Raw genomic sequence first — 23,704 nt, forward strand, 5'->3', positions numbered from 1 at the left:
ATTAACTTTATATCCCAAACATAGTCTCTTCTCTCCTCCTCTCCTGGTCTCACCTTTCCTTCCTTTTCCAAAACTCTATCTCCCCTCCTCTATTCTTCAGAAACCCCCCCCACACCAACCCACCCCAGCACATCAAGTCATATCAAGACTGAATACATCCTGTTCTCCTGTGGTCTGGCAAAGCATCCACCCCCCAAACACCAGGGGAAAGTAATAGAAAATAGGCAACCAAGATCAAATCAGAAACAGCCTCCTCTCCCTTTTCTAGGGGACACACATTAAGACAATAGACCATGGGTTATGTATGTGTAGAAAGCCTAGGTTGAGTCTATGCATGGCATGAATAAGTTTAGTCATAAAAGGTGAAGGAAAATATTGTTTTTTCAACTGAGCAATAATCTATTTGCATATATATATGTATATATATACATATATATATGTAATTTTGGTGAAAACAGATTCTTTTCTTATAGAGTGTATCCTGCTAACAGTTTCTTCTTCCTCTATGCCTCCCAGTCCCTTCCAACCTTCTCTCCTTGTTGGATATACTCCCTTTCTCAAGCATTTAAATAATCTACTTTTTTATAATGAAAACTTTAGAAAATAAGAGTACTTCTTAATAAGAGAGGAAACATATATAAGCATTAAAAATATGAGCTGATATATGGAGAAAGACCTGAGTGAGTAAAACAATTAGAGAAATGGCTCAGGGGTAAAACAATTGTCTCATAAGATCTGGGTTCAGACCCCCAATTCTATGAAAACCCTGTTGTGGTGGTGACCATCTTTAATCCCAGTACTTCTTTTGCAAGGTGGGAAGCTAAGACAGTAGAAGAAGCTCCAAAATTTTTCAGTCCAGCTAGGGGAACAAAAGTTTCTGTCTCAAAGTGAACAACAAGGGCCAGTTAGTTCTGAATGCCACATGTTTGCCATGATACAAATGTATTCATATTTGCACAAATTTTCACACAAAAAAATTAAACATACATTAAATGGGTCTGTTGAGATGGTTCAGTGGGTCAAGATGAGTGCTGGAGCAAGCTAATAAAACATGTTCAGCTCCAGAATATATCTGGAGGAAAGAGAACTGACTCCCAAACATTTTGTTCTGTCTTCCATGTATACATGAACACACAAGCACACATACACACGAGGGAGGGTAGAGAGAGAACGCAAAGGAATACACTAAAACAGTTTAGCAATAAAAAACAATAAAGAGGGTTCCCCTTTCTCCACCTCCTCTACAGCATGTGTGGTCACTTGAGGTTTTGATCTTGGCCATTCTGATGGGCTTAAGTTGAAATCACAGGGTCATTTGGACTTGCATTTCCCTGATGGCTAATGACATTGAGCATTTCTTCAAGTGTTTCTCTGCCATTCGATATTCCTCTATCGAGAATTCTATTTAGCTCTGTTCCTCATTTTTTAATTGGATTACTTGGTTTGTTGCTTTTCAGCTTCTTTAGTTCTTTGTATATACTCGATATTAGTCCTCTGTCAGATAAAGGGTTGGTGATGATTCTTTCCCAATCTGTAGGCAGTCGTTTTGTTTTGATGATGGTGTCCTTTGCTTTAGAGAAGCTTTTCAGTTTCATGAGGTCCCATTTATTGATTGTTGCTCTTAGAGCCTGTGCTGTTGGTGTTCTGTTCAGGAAGTTTTCTCCTATACCAATGAGTTCTAGGTTATTCCCTACTTTTTCTTCTAACAGATTTAATGTGTCTAGTTTTATGTTGAGGTTTTTGATTCACTTGGACTTTAGTTTTTTGCAGGGTGATAAGTATAAATCTATTTGCATTTTTCTACATGTATATATCCAGTTAGACCAGCACCATTTGTACAATCACTCTGGAAATCAATCTGGCGCTTTCTCAGACAACTAGGAATAGTGCTTCTCAAGATCCAGCCATACCACTTCTAGGCATATATCCAAAAGATTCTCAAGTACACAATATGGACATTTGCTCAACCATGTTTGTAGCAGCTTTATTTGTAATAGCCAGAAGCTGGAAACAACCCAGATGCCCTTCAACTGAAGAATGGATACAGAAATTGTGGTACATCTATACAGTGGAATATTACACAGCAATGAAAACCAAGGAAATCATGAAATTTGCAGGCAAATGGTGAGATCTGGAAAAGATCATCCTGAGTGCGATGTATCCTAGAAACAGAAAGACACACATGATATATAATCACTCATATAGACATATAACATAGGATAAACCTACTAAAATCTGTACATCTAAAGAAACTAATCAACAGGGAGGACTCTTGCTAAAATGCTCAATCCCTATCCTTAAAGGCAAAGAAGATGGAGATCAGAAGTAGGAGAAAACAGGAAACAAGTTAGGAACTTGCCACACAGGACCTCTGAAAGGCTCTGCCCTGCAGACTATCAATCAAGATGCTGAGACTTATGGCCAACTGTTGGGCAGAGTACATGGAATCTTATGTAAGAAGTGGAAAATAGTAAGATCTGGAGAGGACAGGAACCCCACAAGGAGAGCAACAGAACCAGAAAATTTGAACACAGGGGTCTTTCCAGAGACTCATACTCCAACCAAAGACTATTCATGGAGATAACCTAGTACCCCTGCACAGATGTAGCCCATGGCAGGTCAGTGTCCAAGTGGGTTCCATAGTAATGGGAAGAGGGACTGTCTCTGACATATACTGATTGGTCTGCTCTTTGATCACCTCCCTCTGAGGAGGGAGCAGCCTTACCAGGCCACAGAAGATGACAATGCAGCCACTCCTGATGAGATCTGATAGACTAAGATCAGAAGGAAGGAGAGGGGGACCTCCCCTATCAGTGGACTTGGGGAGGGGTATGCACAAAGAAGGGGGGGAAGGTGGGATTAGGAGGGGAGGAGGGAGGGGTTTTTGTAGGGATACAAAGTGAATAAAGTATAACTCATAAAAGTTAAAAAAAAAAAAAAACAAGGAAATCATGAAATCTGCAGTCAAACGGTTGGAATTGGAAAAGATCATCCTAAGTGAGGTATCCCAGAAGCAGAAAGACACACAGGGTGTATACTCACTCATAAGTGGCGATTAGATACATAATGTTGGATAAATATACTAAAACCTGTACACCTGAAGAAACTAATCAAGAGGGAGGACTCTGGCTAAGATGCTCAAGCCCCATTCAGAAAGGCAAAGAGGATAGACATGAGAAGAGGGAGAAAACAGGGAACAGGACAGCATCCTACCACATAGGTCCTCTGACAGGCTCTATCCTGCAGGGTATCAGAGAAGATGCTGAGACTTATAGCCAAACTTTGGAAAGAGTACAGGTAATCTTAAGGAAGGAATAGTAAGACCTAGAGGGGACAGGACCTCCACAAGGAGAGCAACAGAACCAAAATTCTGGGCACAGGGTTCTTTTCTGAGACTGATACTCCAACCAAGTAGCATGCATGGAGATAACCTAAAACCCCTGCACAGATGTAGCCCATGGAAGTTCAGTGTCCAAGTGGGTTCCCTAGTAAGTGGAAAGGGGACTATCTCTGACATGAACTGATTGGACTACTCTTTGATCATCTCCCTCTGAGATGATCCTTACCAGGCCACAGAGGGAGACAATGCAGCCAATCTGATGAGACCTGATAGACTGGGATCAGAAAGAAGGAGAAGAAGAACTCCCCTATCAGTGGATTTGGGGAGGGACATGGGTGGAAAAGGAGGAAGGAGGGTAGAATGGGGGCAGGAGGGAGGAAGCTACAGGGGGGATACGATGAGAATAAACTGTAATTAATAATAAAAACAATAACATCTGCAATATGTATCTTATCAGGGATGTATTTACTGCAACATAGGCTGGAGAAGTATATATTTACTACTTGACATGAGGTTTGATAATTTCAATAGAATTAACAGAATGGGTTTTCATATAGCAAAATTACACTAGAGTGATAAAATTTGCTTGTAAAACATATCTCCCTATAAACAAACAAACAAACAAAAAATAAATATGTTTGCAAAGTAGGTAAGAAAACAAGTTTTGAGTTTTCATAGTTAGACCCATGATAGCTGTTTGCTGTCAAATCACCAATCCTTCTCAAACTTTCCTTTTTAACAGCTGTAAACTACCAGCTTGTCTTATTGTCAAGCATATATGAAGATAATCTATAAGTTGATAAAAGTGCTTGTGATGTACTCATCACACAAACCTATTAATACTCCCCTCATTTTATTATACTACTTTTAATTATTTTTAAATATATATATATATATACACCCCCAGATGTTGCATGCATTTTAACATAATGTGAAAGAATGAGCATGTCTGAGTACACATTAAAATGGGAAAACGTGTGTAGAAATGTTAAAAATCTATTTTAAAAAAATCACCTCACATTTTTCTTTAAAAAGCACTATTATTTTGAATTGAACTTCCTCAATTGTCCCTGATGCCTGGATTCCTCTGGGCAAGACCTCATCCTAAATTGCCTTAAATTGCTTTTATAGGAAAGGCTGTCTCCATGGCAGAAAGTCCAGGTCAAGTTCACATGTTTACTTCAAAAAGTAAAAGCTACATAGCAGTGGACTTGTTTCCTGTGTAAAGTGTACATGCTTAGAAACGGTAAGATTGGGAGCTTATCTTCAGCCTGACATGAAGGTCAGTGATAGGGCAGGCATCTTACTCCATCCCCTCCCTTTCCATGACATGTGGAAGATAATGGGTGTTTATATGTGAACTGGACTGTGGGATAAGTGAAAGAGGAGATGAAGACCAGAGGGATATTAAAAATTCAGCATTTTAAATGGACAAATGGAACTTCATTTACTGTAAAAAAGTGAAGAGCCAAGATTCTGTAAAATGATCCATGAAGTATCAGATTCTCTTCAATTGGGGCATTGTATAGGAATAAATGTTTCTAACACATAAAGCACCATTTTAAAGTATATAGTTGTTTTAAACATAATAGAAAAAGATTAGTGTTTAAATATTCTCAGCATACTGTTGGTAACTATATGAAACACTTAAAGGTAAAACGTATAGACTTTGACACAGTTAACATGAATATATATGAAGCTTGGTCTTTTTAAAATAAGCAACTATACTTTCAAAATGTATTTTAGTAACTCTCAAAATGATTTTTGCTTGTCATCTCTCCCTTACTGTGATGTATGATTTTATCATTTTGATGTGATATACACAGAGAAAGTAGATGTAAAGACTGTACAGCAAGGTCATCGACTGAAAAAGGAAGGTGAAGCTCCAAGCTTGCCTCTGCTTCATTAGGCACCTCTATTGAGCAGACCACTGATGGACCAAATGCCTGTGGTTTATTCTCTTCACAGTTCATAAATTACTAAGTATTTCTCACCCACTCGGGTCTAGCTTTGCATTCCATGCCCTGAAGAAGATAACAGAATGCTGATCTGCCAGTGAATAATTACTGCTCAGAGGCTTTTGTGATTTCATGGAATCCTGAAAACTGTACCTTTAAAATTAAACAGTATGTTTCCAGACCCCTCCAACATGGGCTTTCAAGTATTGGACATTAGGAAGATAAAGTTAAATGCTTACTATGACGAAGGGCAGATCAAATTATAGGTATATTGAGTTTGTGAGAGAATCACATTTCAGAATAATATATTTTTAGGAGAACTGTTTATTGTAGATTTTTGAAGAATCACAGTCTCTTAAAAAATAAAATGTACACCAACAAAGTCTTTATTTTAAAATCACAAGGTCACTATATATTTTTCTTTGTCTTCCTGAATTACAATTGAAGTTATAAGCTGAACCGCAAAGGTACTCCTCTGACCTTGCTTTCCTCAGAGGAGAGGTTGAATCAAGAGAAACTTGAGATTGTGACTACACTCTTAAGTATTATGACCTTCGGGAATGGTAGAAGTGGTATCACTTCCTGAACTGTCCCCCAACATCCAAATCATTCCTAAAGAGAAATGAACAATTTAGATTTCAGAGTGATGGTGTAGGAATACCTCACCATCTATCTCCACTTGGCTTCCTGAACTGTGATCTGATTTGTATCTATGGTAGTTAAGCACAAGGGAAAAAAAATGAGTGGTGGAGTTGGGGTCATGAGTGGGAATGCACACATTTCTTGACCTCACCACTCAGAGTCCCAAAACAAAGAATCATCTGAGTTAATCAAATACTATGGAGGGCAGCCAGGACCTAGCTTTGCATTTTCTATGCCAAGAAGGATGCACCCATTGGAGGAACCTGAGCAGTAAGGAGTGATGGTGATGTCTAGACTTTAACAGGAAACCACTGCAAAGGCTCCTTTTCACAGGCTACAGGAAACTCAAAAGTTCTGTGGTAGATCAAGGATTTGGATGGGTACTAAACACCAATATTTTCCTTTTTTGTGGAATCCTGAAGTGGACCACCAGTTCAAAAATGTGACTTCCAATGATGTTCTAAATGGTACCCTGCAAGCATCAGTCAGAGATGCAAAATTATCAGCAGAGAGGTGGGCAGCTTACTCAGGACAGTCATTTTCGCAATAGTTCATTTCCTCCCTCATTTCAACCTCCCAGGAAGCTTGACCTACTTTTTAAAATGAGGAAGAGCATAAGCTCTACACTAAGCACTTCCTTTCCATGATTCAGAACCTGGAATCATCCTTCCAGCCTGAGCTGAAGGAGGAAAGCTTCAGCTGAGTTTGAAACGGGAATTTTGAAATGAGCAGGATGATTTACACTAAGATTGTTCCTGATAATGTGGAGGAAATGTAAATTTATCGAGCAGAGTTACACTTTCTTTCAGACAGTTTCTACCCACTGGAGAAAATGATTCATGGTATTGTGCTTGGGGGCAGTAATCAATAAAGCTTTTAGAAAATAGTTATTGGTTGTAAGCCAGTAAGTGAGAAATCTTCAAAAACATGGATGAGCTAAAATTTTAAACTGGTGCTTGATGGCAGCAGGAATCTCAGAAAGGAATTCTGTTTTGCAACGTTGCTCAAGTGGACTTTATCATCAACTATTATGTCTGTGTTTTGTTTGTTCGTAACCTTTTAACCCACCATCTCTTTATACCTTTGGGAACAAAGATGTGCTTTCTGGAAAAGATTTCACAACTAGAAAGTAATTTTTCTCTTATTTTCTCAGAAAGAATTTTACAAGGATGATTCTCAACTGTTTCTCTTCTAGACTAAAGAGGCTGGACTAGCATTGTATAATCTAAAAATTCAAAATATTTCATTAATAAAATTTCAGAATAGAAATTCAAGTTATTAAGAATCATCAGTTGTACTTAGATTATTTCATGAAGTAGAGAGCAGCAAACTATAGGAATTGCTTGTTCTATAAGCAATTGGTTATTCAAAGAAAGGAAACAAAGAAAAAGAATGGTGAATCCTAACTCCACTATGAAGCAAACATTAGGCAGGGTGCTATTTATGCTACCACTAAAAGAAATAAAAAGTAGACTGTAAATATCATAGCCAATATGGGATAGAAACCTCCTTCTCTGCTGTATAAATGTTTCAAATTGCCAGGAATCCAAAGTTTATGGAATGTATTCATTCTCTAGTGTCTCAGAAACACATGGCATTTTCAATTTCAAAATAAGGACAATTCAAAAGAGTCACTTTCTGGAGAACTTAGCAAGAGGAAACCCTGTGTTCTTGATTACTCCAGTGTGGAATGGAGTTTCCGTGTTACTGAGTTTGGATGTGGGAAGAACAGAGTGGTCTCAGTTTAAATAAGACATTTTGTTGTTTGAATGCTCTCCTGCTTGTCTTTATTTTCTCTTACTGAATGTTGCAGTCCCGGAAAGAAATGATTGTTTGTTGTAAGGTTTTCATAACCATTGTGTTCCTAAGTGTCACTGGTTTTGTTGAGGACCAGCTTTGTGTGGCACCTTATGCTTTCATGTGAAAGTGCCACCTGTATGTTTCAGGAGTTTGTTTTCTTTTCAGGTGTGAGTATTTTGTCTGCATAGGTGTATATACACTGAGTACATGCCTGGTGATTATGAAGGCTCAAAAAAAGATATTGGATCCCTGAACTAGAGACTAGGAAACCACAATTGAAAAAGTGCCTCCATAAAATAATCAAGGGTCATTGTCTCAAATAATGATTACGTGGGGGAGGGGGAGCCAAGCTCATTGCAGGTGGTGGGACCTCTGGCCAGGTGATATTGGCTGAGCAAGCCACGAGGAGCAAGCCAGTAAGCAGTGAAAGCCCTGTTCCTCCATGGCCTCTGCCTCATTTCTTGCCTTGAGCTTCTGCTTTGAACTATTATTATTATTATTATTATTATTATTATTATTATTATTATTTCTCTGAGACTGGATTTCTCTGTGTTATCTTGGCTGTCCTGGACAGGCTGGTTTCAAACACAGAAGTCTACCTGCCTCCGCCTTCTGGAGTGCTGGGATTACAGTAGTGTACCACTGTACCAGGCTCCTTGAATTATTCTTAATGACAGACTGCTAAGAGGAAATGTAAGATAGAAGAAACCCTTTCCTCCTTAAAAAAGGGGGGTGGTGTAATTTCCTCACTGTTATTTAAATAGCATCATGTTTACTGTTTAAGACAGGAAAAGAGGAGAAGAGATAATGTGTCAGGCTTTTAGTTTCAGCTTTAGGTAACAAAGAAAAATAACACATAAAACATGGATGAATTTTGCGTATGCATCACAGAACTAAAATTGCAAGGGGTGGGATAGTCTTATTTCTAGAAAGATAAGTGAATCCTGGGAATCAGAGCCCACGTGTGTCACGAGAGGCAGAAGCCTTTGCAGCCATATTGTTGTTGACATGCCTAAACTCAGCTATGATAAATCACTGGAGGCTGTGGATTAGCCTGTGTGGGAAAATCCTCAAAAGCACAGTTTGTGGTAGAAGGTCATCTTTGGAAAAAACTATCCAGGATTACATAGTGACTGTTCAGTGTTCTTTTGTACTATCCAGGATTACATAGTGACTATTCAGTGTTCTTTTGTACTTTTGGCAAGAACATGACCAGTGGTCTGCATCTATGCCAGGCGCTTCCGGAGTCTCAGGGTTTTACTCAAGGAACTGAAATGAAAGCACACGCAAATTGCAAAAGTAGCAGAGAATCTTCATTCAAAAGCGATTGTATAAACCAGAACACACTGTCAAAAGTGACAATCTGCCACGAAAATAGGCAAGAGGCATGGTTATATTTTTTGCAGGTTTCATTTTGTGGGGTACAAGATTAAGAGGGGTTTAATTTCTAAGGGGCATAGTAAAGCTGGTTCTTTGTTTTGATTGGCAAGTCGCATAGATTATATAAGCTTTTGTTCATTGCTTGTATCTCTTCCCATAAAACATGACTTTAATCATATGCATGTCCAATTATGCATAAGCACAAGATTGTTAATAAATTAATTTTTTTTCCTTAAAGTTTGTTCTTTCGGAGGGCACAACTTATCTTATTACTGCACATGAACCCCAAACCTTTTCAGGCCTGATCAACCTATTGTTTAAAGTTATCAGATGCATGCCACAATGTGTTGACATGAATATGGCGGCATCACCATAAGATTGTTTGTTAAGGAAGAACAGCTCACTCCATTGTTTGAAGTGGGGTATAGAATGCAGCATGTGTGTTGTCCCAAGTTGTCAAGTGCATTCTAAAAACAGGGGTGTGTGCACAGCTCAAACCTAGTGGGGTCCCATTACTTTAAGCTATCCAACATACTTGCCTGCCTCAAATGTAAGACAAACATAATCGTTGAGAAGTTTACCAAACACATTCTCAGGAAGAAGGGAATCGATTTCTATACACACCAACTACTTACCCAGACCCAGTTCTAGCTGCAGAAAAAAAACCTTGTTAGCAATTTAGCGTCTTATAGCCTCTAAACTTCCTGTTTCATCTGAAAGAGAGAGAGAAAAAAAGAAGTTATATCATTGAAGCTATGCATGTGACATTCACAAGCCAGAAAGACAGACTGGGTAGGAGACTTATTATCACAATGACAGCATTCCACTGTAACTGTTACAGCTAAAAGAGCTGCAAGATACAATCCTCTGAGAAGCACTAACAGAGACGTGAAGTCAAGAGTGGAGACAGAGAGAAGAACACTAGAAAAGTCTCAATACATTGGTACCTGTAGATAATGAAAACTCTAAACACAGCCAGGCTGCCAGCCAGATTAACACAAACTCTCACACTAACAGCCTATTTATCTCAGTTCCTATTACTGAAAATAACATGTCTGGCTTTCAACAAAAATTACAAGTTGTTGCAGTCTGGCTCCAGGTCAAAATCCTATGTGTGATTTTCTTTCTTTCTTTTTTCTTTTTTTTTTTTTTTCCCAGGACCTGTTATAGACAGTTAACAAGTTCAGCCTATAGGTCTCTGGGGACAGGGGACAGTGTTAAGAAGAAAAGAGATTTCTCTCTTCATATCAGACTGAAATCATGGCCATAACATTGCCGTTCTCTTGAAAGAGCTGTAGGGTACACGTGTAACAACTGCTCCTAGAGACCAGCCATGTCCGTGTTCTAAGTCCTGGTGCTCACCTTTGTAAACTTCCTTACTAAGGGAGGGGCATTTATTTATCCCACTCTCAATCAGAGAGCTCCTTTTCTATATGTCTTTCCACAAATCTCAGTCCATATAAAAGGTTGTTACATCCTTTGGCAGAGAGGTGGATCCCTCTGCCTCAGTTTTACACCACCTGTCTCATTCTTCCTATAAAAGAAAATCAAAGATTCTGAGCTCTGTGAGGAAAAAAATCTGACTGTAAGTCTGGTTTCCTAGTACGCATTGGCATTTAAAAGAGTGAAGGTTGTTAAGTGTGGTATTCTTTCTTATCCTCCAGTGTTAACCTTGTAAATATAAATATTATTATAACCAAATAAATACAAATATAATTTGAAGTAAATTCTGTGAATGGGTTCAGCAAAAGACAGCAAGAAGTAGCACCAACAGGTATCAGAATGGGCATTCAGCAGGACTATAAGGAAGCGAGAATAAACATATCATGAACATAAGAAAGCAAGGTCAGGTGCTGGCTATGTTGGTGCACAACCAACCATGGACATCAGAGGAAGACTATTGACCAAGATCCAGATGGCAATTAGAAAACGAAAGCTTTTTTTTTTATATAGCAAAAATTATGCAGACACAATCCCAGAAGCTTCTTGATGTAAAAGATAGGTTAAAAAAAAAAAAAAAAACAACCCAAATTTCATGATTTCCTTGTTTTTTATTGCTGAGTAGTATTCCATTGTGTAAATGTACCATACTTTCTATATCCTTTCCTCAGTTGAGGGGAATCTTGGTTGTTTCCGACTTCTGGCTATTACAAGTAAAGTTGCTACAAACATGGTTGACCAAATATCCTTATTGTGTACTTGAGCCCCTTTTGGATATATGCCTAGTAGTGGTATAGCTGGATCTTGAGGAAGCGCTATTCCTAATTGTCTGAGGAAATGCCAAATTGATTTTTTTTCTTTATTAATTACAATTTATTCTCTTTGTATCCCCCCATGGTTCCCTCTCTCCTACCATCCCAATCCCTCCCTTCCTCCACCCTCTGCATGCCCCTCCCCGAGTCCACTGATAGGGGAGGACTTCTTTTCCTTTCTTCTGATCCTAGTCAATTAGGTCTCATCAGGAGTGGCTGAGTTGTCTTCTTCTGTGGCCTGGTAATGCTGCTTCCCCCTCAGGGGGAGGTAATTAAAGAGCAGGCCAATCAGTTCATGTAAGAGACAGTCCCTGTTCCTATTACAATGAAACTCACTTGGATACTGAACTGTCATGGGCTACAACTGTGCAGGGGTCTTAGGTTTTCTCCATGCATAGTCCTTGGTTGGAATAGCAGTCTCAGGAAAGACATCTGTGCTCAGATTTTTTGTTCTGTTGCTCTCCTTTTGGAGTTGCTGTCCTCTCCAGATCTTACTGTTTCCCACTTCTTTCCTAAAATTCCCTGCACTCTGCCCAAAGGTTGCCCATAAGTCTCAGCATCTACACTGATAGTCTGAAGGGCAGAGCTTTTCAGAGGTCCTCTGTGTCAGGCTCCTGACTTGTTCCCTCTTTTCTCCTACTTCTGATGTCCAGCCTCTTTGCCTTTTTGAATAGGAATTGAGCATTTTAGCAAGAGACCTCCCTCTTAATTCGTTTCTTTAGGTGGACAGATTTTAGTAGGTTTATCCTTTATTATATGTCTATATGAGTGAGTATATACCATGTGCATCTTTCTGCTTCTGGGATAGCTCACTGAGGATGATCTTTTTCAGATCCTACCATTTACCTGCAAATTTCATGATTTCCTTGTTTTTTATTGTTGAGTAATATTCCATTGTGTAGATATACCACAATTTGTGCATACATTCCTCCACTGAGGGGCATCTGGGCTGTTTCCAGCTTCTGGCTATTACAAATAACACTGCTACAAACATGGTTAAGCAAATGTCTTTATTGTGTACTTGAGAATCTTTTGGATATATGCTTAGGTGTGGTATAGCTGGATCTTGAGGAAGCGCTATTCGTAGTTGTCTGAGAAAGCACCAGATTGATTTCCAGAGTGGTTGTACAAGTTTACATTCCCACGAGCAGTGGAGGAGGGTTCCCCTTTCTCCACAACCTCTCCAGCATGTGTTGTCTTTTGAGTTTTTCATCTTAGCCATTCTGATGGGTGTAAGGTGAAATCTTAGTGTCGTTTTGATTTGCATTTCCCTGATGGTTAATGAGGTCAAGCATTTCTTTAAGTGTTTCTCTGCCATTCAATATTCCTCTGCAGAGAATTCTCTGTTTAGCTCTGTACCCCATTTTTTAATTGGATTACTTGATTTTTTTGCTATTGAACTTCTTTAGTTCTTTATATATCCTGGATATTAGCCTTCTGTCAGATATAGGATTGGTGAGGATCATTTCCAAATCTGTAGGTGTCGTTTTGTTCTGAGGACATTGTCCTTTGCTTTATGGAAGCTTTTCAGTTTCATGAGGTCCCATTTATTGATTGTTGCTCTTAGAGCCTGGCTGTTGGTATTCTGTTCAAGAAGATGTCTCCTTTGCCAATGAGTTCAAGGGTATTCCCCACTTTTTCTTCTAAGCGGTTTAGTGTGTCTGGTTTTATGTTGAGGTCTTTGATCCCTTGGACTTTAGTTTTGTGCAGCGTGATAAGTATAGATCTATTTGCATTTTTCTACATGTAGACATCCAGTTAGACCAACACCATTTGTTGAAGATGCTGTCTTTTTTCCATTGAATAGTTTGGGCTTCTTTGTCAGAAAATTTGAAAATCTAAATGAAATGGACAATTTTCTTGACCGATTCTACATGCCAAAGCTGAATCAATACCAGGTAAACCAATTAAATAATCCTATATCCCCTAAGGAAATAGAAGCAGTCATCAAAAATCTACCATGCAAAAAAAGCCCAGGGCCAGATGGTTTCAGTGCCAAATTCTACCAGAACTTCAAAGAAGTGCTAACCCAAATAATCTTCTAACTATTCCACAAGATAGAAACAGAAGGAACATTACCAAACTCATTCTATGAAGCCACAGTCACCTTGGTACCTAAACCTCACAAAGACCCAACAAAGAAAGAAAATTTCAGGCGAATCTCCCTCATGAACATTGATGCGAAAATATTCAACAAAATACTTACAAATCGAATCCAAGAACACTTCAAAGACATTATCCACTCAGACCAAGTAGGCTTCATCCCAGGTATGCAGGGGTGGTTCAGTATATGGAAATCCATCAATGTGATCCACCACATAAACAAACTGAAGGAGAAAAACCACATGATCATCTCCCTAGATGCTGAAAAGGCATTTGACAAAATCCAATATCCATTCATATTTAAAGTATTGGAGAGATCAGGGATACAAGGCACATACCTGAACATAGTAAAGGTGATATACACCAAGCCTATAGCCAACATCAAACTCAATGGAGAGAAACTTAAAACATTCCCACTGAAATCAGGGACAAGGCAAGGCTGCCTACTCTCTCTATATCTTTTCAACATTGTTCTTGAAGTCCTAGCTAGAGCAATAAGACAATTGAAGGAGATCAAGGGGAAACAAATTGGAAAGGAAGAAGTGAAAGTATCACTGTTTGCAGATGATATGATGCTATACCTGAGTGACCCCAAAAACTCTACCAGAGAACTCCTCCAGCTGATAAACACCTTCAGCAAAGTGGCTGGATACAAAATTAACTCAAAAAAATCAGTAGCCTTCCTATATTCAAAGGACAAATGAGCTGGGAAAGAAATTAGGGAAACAACACCCTTCACAATAGCCACAAAGGACATAAAGTACCTTGGTGTGAACTTAACCAAGCAAGTCAAAGACTTGTATGAAAAAAATTTCCAGTCTCTGAAGAAAGAATTAGGAGAAGATATCAGAAGATGGAAAGATCTCCCATGCTCATGGGTTGGCAGGATTAATGTAGTAAAAATGGCCATCTTACCTAAAGCAATCTACAGATTCAATGCAATTCCCATCAGATTACCAACATAATTCTTTACAGACCTTGAAAGAAAAATTCTCACCTTCATATAGAACAACAAGAAACCCAGAATTGCTAAAACTATTCTCTACAGGAAAAGATCTTCAGGAGATATCTCCATCCCTGATCTCAAGCTGTACTATAGAGCAACAATACTAAAAACTGCATGCCACTGGCATAGATACAGACTGGTGGATCAATGGAATCGAATAGAAGACCCTGACATAAATCCACACACTTATGGACACCTGATTTTTGACAAAGATGCCAATTCCATTCAATTGAAAAAAATGATAGATTGATTTTCAAAGTGGTTGTACAAGTTTACATTCCCACCAGCAGTGGAGAAGGGTTTCCCTTTCTCCACAACCTCTCCAGCATGTGTTGTCACTTGAGTTTTTTATCTTAGCTACACAATGGAATACTACTCAGGAATAAAAAACAAGGAAATCGTGAAATTTGCAGGTAAGTGGTGGGAACTGGAAAAGATGGTCCTGAGTGAGCTATCCCAGAAGCAGAAAGAAACACATGGTATATATTCACTCATATAGTCATATAACATAGGATATACCTACGAAAATCTGTGCATCTAAAGAAACTAATCAATAGGGAGGATTCTGGCTAAAATGCTCAATTGCCATCCAGAAAGGCAAAGAGGATGGACATCAGAAGAAGGAGAAAACAGGGAACAGGACAGGAGCCTACCACAGAGGACCTCTGAAAGGCTCTGCCCTGCAGATTATCAAGGCAGATATTGAGACTTATGGTCAAACTTTGGGCAGACTGCAGGGAATCTTATGAAAGAAGTGGGAAATAGTAAGATCTGGAGAGGACAGGAGATCCACAAGAAAAGCAACAGAACTAAAAAATCTGAGCACAGGGTTCTTCCCTGAGACTGATACTCCAACCAAGTAGCATGCATGGAGATAACTTAGAACCCCTGCACAGATTTAGCCCATGGCAGTTAGGTCTCCAAGCGGGTTCTATAGTAATGGAAACAGGGACTGTCTCTGACCTGAACTGATTGGCCTGATCTTTGATCACCTCCCCCTGAGGAGGGAGCAGCCTTACCAGTCCACAGAGGAAGACAGTGAAGCCACTCCAGATGAGACCTAACAGACTAGGATCAGAAGGAAGGAAAAGATATCGTTCCCTATCAGTGGACTTGTGGAGGGGCATGTGTGGAAATAAGGGAGGAAGGGAGGGCTTGAGAGGGGAGGAGGGAGGGAACTAGAGGGGGTTACAAAGTGAATAAAGTGTAATTAATAAAAAAATTGAACAAAACAAAATAAAACATAACAAAAAATGTTGATAGGGACTATTTTAAGTGTAAGATGATGGCATAGCCATAATTTTATTTTGTTGTTCTAATTTTATTAGGTCAAAGGCTCAAAAATTCTTAAGAGTTTTTCAAAATCAGTATAACAAAATCCCTGCTTAGAGAACATACAAGCAACCCATTTCATGAAACCAGGGATATGCTCAGAATACTTCTTATTTTCATGTGTTATATTCCCACTGTCTTTCTGACTTACTGTTACTTTTTTTTTTCTCTCCCTGAACAGACAAGCCCTTTTGGAATATTCAACACAAAGAACCTTGATGAGTAGCCAGTCCTGAAGACATAATCCTTTAATACCAGCCTTGAGGTAGATGAGGCCTGAGGTAGAATAATCAAGAGTTCAAGGGCAGATTGAACTACATAGCAAGACACTGTTTTCGAAAAACAAAGTTTTGTTACCTAAACAAGACCTGCAGAAGGGCAATAGCAACAGACAGGCTAACATGGCAGGGGAAAAGCTCAAGGGACTTCAACTTCAAAGAATCACAAAAACTAAGAAATGTTTAGAGTATGAGAAATAATTTTCACCAAAACAAGCCTTCTCTCCAATACCAAGTATTCAGCCCTGAAGTCATATGTACCGAAGTAACATTATAAAAACTGAGCATGTTCTATGTATATTTTAGTTGTGTGTACATATATATCCATATCTACATTATATATGAATATAAAATGTTTATAAATGTGTGTGGATGTGTGTAACATATCTATAGATATACACTTATACCAATAATTAAAGAAATAGAAGCCTTAAATTTTAGAGAACTGGAAGTGAGGTAGATGAGAAGAAGCACAAAAAGTAAGAGGGGTAAATGATGTAATTAAATTTAATTTCAAAAATCAAAACCACTAAAAGTTGTGATTAAGTGGAAAACAAACAAAAGGCAGGGGGCTTAGGTCACTGGTAGACGAGTCACCTAACATGCTAAACTGGGTCTCAAAATACAGATGATAAAACAAAGATGTTATCCAGGATGAACTTGAGACAGTAAATGTTAGATAAATGATTAAAGAAACATTTATTTCATAGCATTTTTTTGTTAAAAATAATGTAGCTGGGGGCTCATTTTTTTAATTTTTTATTAATTACACTTTATTCATTTTGTATCCCCCCATAAGCCCCTTCCTCCTCCCATCCCAATCCCACCCTCCCTCCCCTTTCTGCATGCATGTCACTCCCCAAGTCCACTGATAGGGGAGGTTCTCCTCTCCTTCTTTCTGATCTTAGTCTATCAGTTCTCATCAAAAGTGGCTGCATTGTCCTCTAATGTGGCCTGGTAAGGCTGCTCCCCCCTCAAGGGGAAGTGATCAACGAGCAGGCCAATCAGATTGTCAGAGGCAGTCCCTCTTCCCATTACTATGTAACCCACTTGGACACTGAACTGCCATGGGCTACATCTGTGCAGGGGTTCCAGGTCATCTCCACGCATAGTCCTTGGTTGGAGTATGATTTTCTGGGAAGTTCCCTGTGTTCAAATTATCTTGTTCTGTTGCTCTCCTTGTGGAGTTCCCGTCCCCTCCAGCAAAGGATCATCCTGAGTGAGTTGTCCCAGAAGCAAAAAGACAAGCATGGTATATACTCACTCATATAAACATACAATATAGAATAAACCCACTAAAATCTGTACATCTAAACAAACTAAGCAAAAGAGAGGACCCTAACTAAAATGTTCAATCCCCATCCTGAAAGGCAAAGAGATGGACATCAGAAGAAAAAGAAAATAGGAAACAACCTCAGAACCTGCTACAGAGGGCCTCTGAAAGCCAGAAGAAAACAGGAAACAACCTTGAAACCTGCCACAGAGGGCCTCTGAAAGCTTCTGCAGTATAGACTGTCAAAGCAGATGCTGAGCCTGATGGCCAACTGGTGGGCAGAGTGAATGGAATTTTATGTAAGAAGTGGGAAATAGTCATTTTTATATTGGAATAAGCATAAATTTCTGTTTCCTTGTGCAAGATTCCATTCAATATTCCTACCTCCTCTAAAAGGCAATGCAAAAAAGAATAACGTACAAAACAGGCTGATTTTCATGGAAAAGATGTCAGCCTACTCACCTACATTGTAATAGTTCTGACACACTCATTTGGGGGAACAATATAGAACACAGTTATATTCAGAGAGACTTCATCTATAACTAGTCTTAGCAGCCAAGAGCTAATTAACATATCTGGTCATTTTCAAAAATAGAGTGAATGAGGAGATCAATTTTTTTTTTGTTTTCTTTTTCTGAGTCAAAAGTAAAGCTAGATATTTTAATGAGGTAACAAAATACCTCAAAATAATTTTAATAAAATTTCAGATACAGTGGGTGACATAGAATAGATGCTCAGGAAAGCTCAGAATAGTTATTCTTTTTGCCATCTACTTACTCATTTGTCTGTCCAGACTGTCACATCAAATAATCCATGTGGAGGCCGAAATCGAGGAACAATGCATAGCCAATACTATTAACAGATGTCGCTAGGCATTATTGGTATTGTAAGAATGTACATTATTTCTTTACTTGACTGCTATTTTCTGCAGTGCTATGAGTCAATTTTTATAAGGCCTTGACTCATCACATGAAGAGTGAGTTCATCCAGTAAAGCCCACCTTTCCCTTCTATCTTAGTGTATACAGTTTGATGAGGAGCAGGTTTGACTTGAGTTTTCTCAGAGCGCATTTTATAATTTGCCCTCTCCAAGAAGAGAAGTTGAATTTGTACAAGATAGGCAGATTTAAAAGTGTCTCTGGGTTTGAATCTCAGTCCTCTGGTCTTCTGTGGATGAGTGCTACATAGCTGTAGGCCTGCCAGTGGGAGTGCAGCTCTTTAATTACCAACTCAGCTGCACCCTCTGATTGATGTAGTGACAATAATTTTATAAATGGAATATTTTAAGTTTTCTTCATGTATATGTAACTCATATATATGTATATGTTTAAATATTTATAAATACACAGTATATATATATATATATATATACACACACACACGTAGATTATGTGTAGAAGAGACTCAGAGTTCATTGAATTAATATCAAAATATTAAATGTAGCATATTATGTTTTAGGTATTATTAACTTTTTTTGTACTGGTATGTTTAAATTTTGTATCTTTTCTATCCATACCAAAATGAAGAATTAATGTGAGCTGAAGTGGATAAAATAATTTCACAAGCATAAAAGTTTCAAGGTATGCTCTTAAAATATTTGTTTATAACACCTTAAATATTTCTGCCACATTGATAATAAAGAAGATTTTTAAAGACAGACACTAAATTTATTTCAAACCTGATGTGTATGGAATAACCCCTAAAACATGGATAATCATTTAAAAAGATGTTAAAAATACAGTGTAATTTAATAATGCAGCCAATGTATACACAGTCATACTTGACATTTTTTTGGCTCTGTCTACTTATTTGTAGCATATTTTCATGTTCTGTTTGTTAATAAAAATGTGAGAAACAAGTTTTTATATTTAAATAATAGAAAATTCTCACTATAAAATAGTGTATATTGACATAAAGCCAGAACAAGGCTCCAACTTAAAGCTGAGCCAGCCTTCTTGTGAACAGAAAGGTATATGAGAGAGAATCAGGAAGGGTCAATGGGTCTACGGCCATACCACCCTAACTGTGCCCGATCTCATCTGATTTTGGAGGGCCTGGTTAGTACTTGGATGGGAGACCACCTGGGAATACCGGGTGCTATAGGCTTGAAAAAAAAAAAAAAAAAAAAAAAGGTCAATGGTGAAGTCTAGTGTTTACCTATTTCACACACACACACACACACACAAAATCAGTGTGATACTCACATCATTGCATTTTTGAGGTGAATTACCTAGGTAAAACTAATAATAATTATAATAATAATAAAAACTAGTAATAATCCATGAAAATACCAAAACTATAAAATTAGATACCTAGGACAATAGACTAGCAACTGCCCAGCCAGTTTTATTGCTGGGGAGCGGGCACCCCTTTGCAGGAGTAGGTGTGAGGGAGAAATGCCAGCCAACTAGAAGAGGTGCTGATGAAAGTTCTTACTGAATGTTCCATCATCCACAGAAGTTTGCAACAATTCAGATAAGTAATGGCAAGTTGGTGTAACAGCTTGACTTTGGAAAAAGTCTCCTATCATCTTCATATGAATCCCTAAGCCCTTTAGCCTGGAACAATTGTTAAAAATTGAGCTGTTTTGCACATTGGGGTTGTCCTTGGAATTAGAATCCCCAGAATATTTTCAATTCTGGGACTCCACAGGCATTCTAATATACCGACTGAGCACGCAGGCATTTCACAAACCTAATTTATCCCTTCAAAGTAATTCTGGACTCAGATCCTTCTCAGCACTCTGACCTGGAGAGCCTTTCACTTTAGAGCATGTGTTGTCAGCATGTAATACTACACGATATTTTTAAAACTCATTGTATCATTGTGAAGTTCATACCAGAAAGGGTGGGGCTGGCCTAACACGAAATCTGTTAGCATAGTTATCAATTTTTAAAGATAAAAATGTGAATAAGTGCAAGAAAAGCACTATCTTCAGTTGTGCATCTTTTACTATGTCCACACTCTATCACAAGAAAGATACAAGGAGCAAACACACACACACACACACACACACACACACACACACACACACTATTCCTAAGATAGTAAGGATATGCATAGATATTTTATGTGAACAGGAAATGCTATGCATCTTAATCCTGCTTCCAGTTAGGGTATGGAGTCACACGTGGAAAATGCATAAAATATCAACAATCATACTTTTTTCTTTGTGCTGTTCATTAACTGTCTAATCAGTTTAACCATAAAACCCCCAAAATTGACTGTCTGTTAGGTGATACACTAAGTGTCAATATATGTGAAAAAAAAGGGGAAGGAGGAAATTTTCCTAGCTTAGAGTTGGGCAACACTTGCTGCCAGGAGAGTTTTTCCTCTCATTACTGCTGTGGCATTAATTGGGATTTGGCATAAATCATTGACTCCCTCCTGTGAATACTTCATTCTGTGAAGAGAGGTATGAGGAGAAAAATAGCACCTGGTGAGGTGAGGGTGGCACTGGAATACTAACCACACATCTTAGTTTACAAAAAAAAAAAAAAAAAATCCTAGTCCTGATTTTTACACAATTAGATCTCATACTTAATAGTAGATTAAATTACTAGGAATGTGTAAATATTGTGAGAGTGTGCATGACAGGGATAAGAGAAAGTGCTACCCAAACAGCAAATAACAGAGCCTTTTTTTCGCAAAGTTGAAAAAGAAAAAAACGAACAAATAGCTGTTTCAAAGAAACCAAACATCCTTTCCGACACTTCAGACACAAGAGTTAGTCAGGGAAACAGAGTCGGGGTAGCATGTACATTCTGAGAGAGGTCTCAACACTCCAGTGTTTGGAATTGCTTTCCTTTTATTTATGGTAAGAGTCTTTATCACAGTTGCATCTGTGAAAAGCATTACACAGAATTAAAAATTTACAGTAACCTATTTTGCAGGCTCCATTTTAAAAACAAGGAAAGTAAGCCCTGGATAATGTTCTCCTTATTATGCTGTTTTGTATTTATAATCTAAGCTGCTTCCTCTATGGCGCTTTCTAATAGAAAACACTGAGGAAGCTATTAATTTTTATTATATCATCTGCTGTACTTATTTGGGCAGGACAACAGGTTTGTATCCTTTTGATGATACTGATTTTATTACAGTTATGCAAATTATTTTAAAGAAAAAAGTAATACCTATTCAAGTAAATACTAAAAATTCAGAATACTAAACATAAAATGAAGTCAAGATGCAATTGTTTATTTCTTCCATATTTCTTGAAAACTTTTCAAGATTCAATCAGCTACAATATACTTTTAAATAACACTGGAGATTTTATGAACAAGTGCAAGCCCATGCATTCATTCATTCATGTATATATAAAAATTTTCTCAATATAAACTACGTTACAAGCTTCAAATGGATACCTTTAACAATTCTCCTTTTTTAATATTCCAACATAACCTTGTCTCTTAAATTTGTCTCTTAAATAGATTCTGCTTAAGCTAAAGAGGTGATCAAAATATGATGTCATGAATCACATGGTTGATCACATGGTTATCTTTCTTTTGTTTTATGCTGTTTATTGATTAGCAAAATAAAGAGACCAAATATCATAGGAAATTCATATGATAAACAAGGTACATTAATTCCATAGCAAGTTAGTTTCAAAATTACACAGATCAAATTTGTCTACTAGGTTTAAATTAGAACTCTGTGGAAAGTATAACTTAATTAAAATAAGAGATTTTATTCTTGACGGCAGTGGCTTTTAAGTAAGATAGTGTAACCAACACTGCAGAGAACTGAGAAAGCACACCAGGTCCCTGGACTCTAGAAGACAATGTATTCTGATACTATGAAAAGACACAAATGTGATCACCCATGTTTTTGTTAGAACATATTCATAATTATAAAGATGAAAATATATTTTGTGTCATAAAACGGTAAAGCTTGTAGCATAAGAACTATTTTTAGTATTTTGGGCTATGATTATCATTTTTTATCATACTTTTGAAATTATAATTATGCCACTTCCCCTTCTTTTTCCTCACTTCAATCTTTCCTATGTCCCCCATCCAGCGCTTCCCATCTCCCTCTACTCATTGACGCTCACACTAATGAACATTTTCTTTAGTTATTATTTTAATACACATATATAAATGCAGAAATATATTAATGCAACCTGCCCAGACTCTTTACTGTGACTTGGATGAATTACCTTATTTCCATTTATGGGATGTAAATAAATTTAAGTTGTAGATGTCTACATCCAGAATATAAATGTGCAATTTAAAAATGCAATTTTAAAATTAATATTTAGTCATAAAATTTGTAACTTCTGAGTCCTGTTCTGTATCAGAAACATGGCTCCCAAATGCAGTTGCAACCCAGCTCATTTTCTTTTGGTTTGACCTTTTATTGCTTGTATTAATGTCTTCCTTTGATTCCTTCTTTCTGTTTCATATTTAGACATCATACAGAACTGTTTGCTCAAAAATACACACAGCAGGCCTCATTCACTCTCCTAGAGAAGTCTTCTTCCCATTGCCTCCTTATTGCTTCCCCTGTTTATCTCAGTAGCCTTGCATAATGCCTCTTATCACGACATGACATCTGTCTTTATTTTTTACATCTATCCTTAAAAACCTCTTGCTTCCTTTGTCTTTTCCAGCCCCTAAAGTCTTATCTGCAGATAATGTGAACCAAAAAATTTATTTATTCTTTCCTTAAATCAATCAAGAAACCTACTCTTTACCTGCTTTGCCTTTCAGAAATGGTCTATGGAAGTTTGAATAGCTGTATGCTTTTAATAACACTTGTTGTGTGCATTTCGACTTTTAGTGGGAATTAAGAAAATTCATTTTGACAACAAATTCTGCCACTTACGGATTTTTAGCTTTGAAGGAAATTTAGGTTTTTTTTTCTTTCTTAGTTGGCATTATTTGAATTTATGATTATATCAATATTTATATGTGTATATGTATAACATAATATTTATAAAAGACTCAACTGAATGTCTGTCAGTACAATAATCAGTAAAATCTCCCATTAGTAATTACTTTTTTGATATATAATTGTTCTCTGCATCACATACTCTAATTGCACACTAAGTTAAGATGTGGTTTTCCTTGCTTCGCCTCAGGCTGATCAGTATTTAGGCACACTTTCTAATTATGCTTTCCTTTAACTAGGTGCAAAGGTGTTATTATAAGGTAGCTTATCCTTTCCTTGCCAAGTACTGTTTCCTAATTCCGTCACCTAATGCAAGTCCCCAGCCATATGCTAATTTAACCATAATTGTTCATTTATTCCAATTTGCCTTAACTAGGCCACCATCTCTCCTGTGTTCACTGTCTCATTATAAAAGAGAAATAACAAATTTTGGAGTTGACCTACTAAGT

Source organism: Psammomys obesus, unplaced genomic scaffold, assembly GCF_907164565.1.
Source record: "Psammomys obesus unplaced genomic scaffold, mPsaObe1.curated_primary_1811, whole genome shotgun sequence".
In the NCBI taxonomy this organism is placed as follows: domain Eukaryota; kingdom Metazoa; phylum Chordata; class Mammalia; order Rodentia; family Muridae; genus Psammomys; species Psammomys obesus.